Raw genomic sequence first — 3437 nt, 5'->3', positions numbered from 1 at the left:
CGCCGAGCCGGCCGGCCGGGAGCTCCCGAGGCGGACGCCCTCCGCCGGCCTGGGACCGAGAGGCGGCATCCGGAGTGGGCCGGGACGAGATCGGGCGGCCGGGCCGCCGGCTGTGCGCCCTCTCGGCCCCGAGATCGCGAGCTGTCCCCGCTGACGTTTCGGTCGGTTGTCGGGCGCCACCTGGCGGCCGCTTTTATATAGCGTTTCCCCTCCGGAGCGTCGGCGACGTCGGCAAGGGATGCGATTCGGCCGCGGTCCCCGGGGCGGAGTTCCAGAAGGCCGGCGACGTTGGCGTGATCGTCCCGCTGTCGTCGGGGCGCCGGCGGCTGGTGCACTTGCCGGAGATTGAACCTCCGGGTATATGGGGGAGTAGCGGCGGCGCTCCCTGGGAGCGAGCCGGGGTGGGGGGCTGCCCGGACGGGTCGACCAGCACCCGCCGGTGCTTTCCTCCCCTCCCACCGCCCCCCCGACCGCGGGGACCGTCCGGGGCCGCCACCCGGAGACTGTGGCCCCGTGGGTCGCTTGTCGGTCCTTCCCTGCCAGGCGTCTTTTGTCTTCCCTCCCGCTTCGCGGTCGGGCCGGGCCGGGCCGGGCCGGGCCGGTGAGGACCGTCCTGAGCCTTGAGGGGAAGCCCGCGGAGGGCGCGATGGGCCCGGGCGGGGGCACGCGTGGTGCTCCCGGTCGTTGGACCCGATTTTCTCCCCAGATTTTCCGAGGCCCGCTGCGGAGTTGGGGACCGGGCCGCGAGGGGAAGCCCGTATAGGGCGCCAACGCCGGCGCGCCCGCGATCCCCGTTGAGGTCCTGTCGTCGGGGGCGCCTCCGCGCAATTCAGACCCCCCCCAAAACAGTCCCAGCCGGGGGTCGGGGACTGGCATGGGGCCGGTCTTGCGAGGTCCGGGGAGGCTTCCGCAGGCGACAGCGCGGAGTGTTTTATTTTTCTAAGTCCCGACCCGGAGACGACCCGTGGACGGGCGAACGTGTAACGGGGCAGGGCCTACCCGGCCATCCTCCCCCCCCATCCCGCGATTCCCCGGTCGGTCGGTCGGTCGGTCGGTCGGTCCCGGGGTCGACCAGATGGCCCCCGGGGACTTCCGGGGGGGGGGTGGGGTTGCTTGGCGGTGATGGGAAGATGCTTGGGGCCCGTGGCCGGGCCAGGGTCCCAGAAGGTCCCAGTGACCTGTGGCTCGGCCCCGCCTGCCAACGCGGTTATTTTTGTCTCCTGAAAGAGGTACTTTTTGCTGCCAGGTAGGTGCTGACACGTTCTGATGTGGCGGTTGTCATCCTGTAAGAGAGACTTGGGCCTCGTCGCCGCTGGCTGGCGTGGCTCCGGGCTTGGCGGTGACGCCGAGCCGAGCCCGACTCCGCCCTTTGCCCGCCTGCTTGCTCGAGCCGTCTGCCTGGGCCTGCGCGCCGGCTCTCGTGCATCCAGGTGTGGTTCAGGCTGTGGCGCCACCTCCGGTCTCTGGCACCCGAGGGCGGCGTGGGGAGGCGGCGTGGGTCTTCTACCCCGTGCGCTCCCCGCTGCGGGCACCCGGCCGTGGCCGTGACAAACCCACCCTCGCAAGGCTCCGTGCCGCGTGTCAGGCGTTCCCTTTTCCCCTTGTGGGTTGTCCGGCTGCCTGTTCCCTGGGAGAGGTGGGGGAGGGGTGCTGGCGAGGCTGAAGCAGGTCCTCCTCTGGTCGCTGTCCTCGCCGGGCGTTTCCCCAGCCCCCTCCTCACCCCAGGACTGCCTCGTGTGGCGGTAACCGATCGATGTGGTGATGTCGCGCTCTCCCGGGCCGGGCCTAAGCCGTGTCAGACGAGGGACGGACACTCCTGGTGAGTGGGACCGCTCTTCTCGTTCTGCCTGCGGGCCCCATGCTCCTCCTTCCCGCCTGCGGGCGGCGCGGGGGGTTGCGGAGGGGTGCGGACTCCGGCCCGACCCCGGCCTCCCGTCGCTGCGGGACCGGGGTCGGCTGACGCAGCGGACACTCTCGCTGGCCTCTCTTGGCTGTGTTGTGGTGGGCGGCCTCCCTGTGGTGGGGGGGCTGCACCCGACGCCACGCTGCTCGCCGCCTGGGCGTGCTGAGCGCGTGGCGCCTGGCCCTCCGTGGTGCCCCTGGAGCGCTCCAGGTCGTCTCAGGTGCCTGAAGCCGAGTGGTGGCGCCGTTCCCTGTTCCCAGCGGACCCCCCTTTGGGTCGCCGCCGTTGGCGGAGTTGCCCGAGGTGGGCGGGTGGCAGAATCGGTGAAGGGAGGCACACCCGTTCCCCCCGCTGCGGGGAGCGGGCGCCTTGTCGTCCCCGCCCCGCCACGGGCCGCTGTTGCCCGGAGGGGTGCGGGGGGCTGACTTGGTGGGGCGAGTTGAGCGATCGTGGCGGGCCGAGCCGGCGCCGTGGCGCTTGGCCGAAACTCCCTCTGAGCGAGGACTGTCGGTTTCTTGCCCAGCGCGTTGCTGCCGGTGTTTTGCCTCGGTTTTTCTCGGGCCTCACCCGGAGGCGCGGCGCTCCTTCCGGGCGGCGACACGAGCAACCGCGCGTGGGGAAGGCAGGTGGCCCTCGTTGTGGGCCCTGACCGCGAATGCTCAGGAATGCCCTGTGTCACTCCGTTGCCGTGGACCTTTCTCCCCCGCCCCGGGCCCTGGTGGCCCCGGGAAGAAACGCCTTTTATCTGGCGGGTCCCGATGGGGGGGACGAATTGGGTGGGGGGCGGCGCGCCCTTGGTGAGAAAGCCTTCTCTAGCGATCCGAGAGGGTGCCTTGGGGTACCGGAACCCCCCAGTCGCTGCCCCTCCTGTGCGCGTAGTGGCCACCTGTGTCAGGGTGACTGCATGCCCTTGTGCGTGTTAGGCGGAGCCTTCTCTCCCGCGCGAGAGGAGGTCTGTCGGCCCCGCGGTGGGGCCGAGCGCCGCTCTTCGCCTACCGCGGCCTGCGCCTCCCCCCTCTGAGTCGGGGGAGGGTCCCGCCAGGCCTGGCCGGTGTCCGGTGCCGTGGCCCGTGTGCCTCGGGCGTGTGGTGTGCGAGCGCGCGCGCACGCGCGCGGCGTCCCCCCGCCTCTCCCGTGGCGGTGTGTGTCCCGAGGGGCTTGGGGCGCCCCTGCGCGCCCCGCCCCCCCTTGCGCCGCGCGAGCGGCGGCTGTCTCCCGCCCGCCTCCCGTTCCGGGCTTTGCCGCTGGCGGGTGGCGCGCGGGCGCGGGTCGGGGCCGCGCCTGGCTTTGGGAGGCGCTTCCCTGGGGCGTGGCTCCGGGATGGACCGAACGGATGGAGGTTGGAGACGGGCTCCCGCGGCGGGGGTCCCGTGGGTCCGGACCCCAGCGCCGTGCGTTGTGGGGGGGGGCCTGGCTCGTGGGGAGGCTCGCTAAGGGTGCTGAGGCCGGCTGGCGCCGCGGGCGTCGCGGGACCGCCCTCGTGCTGGTGGCGGTGGGATCCCGTGCATGTTTACCCGGTGGCCCGGCTCGCGTC

Source organism: Panthera pardus, unplaced genomic scaffold (assembly GCF_024362965.1).
Source record: "Panthera pardus isolate Hobbes unplaced genomic scaffold, ASM2436296v1 HiC_scaffold_131, whole genome shotgun sequence".
Lineage (NCBI taxonomy): Eukaryota > Metazoa > Chordata > Mammalia > Carnivora > Felidae > Panthera > Panthera pardus.
This window is presented reverse-complemented; position numbering follows the sequence as displayed.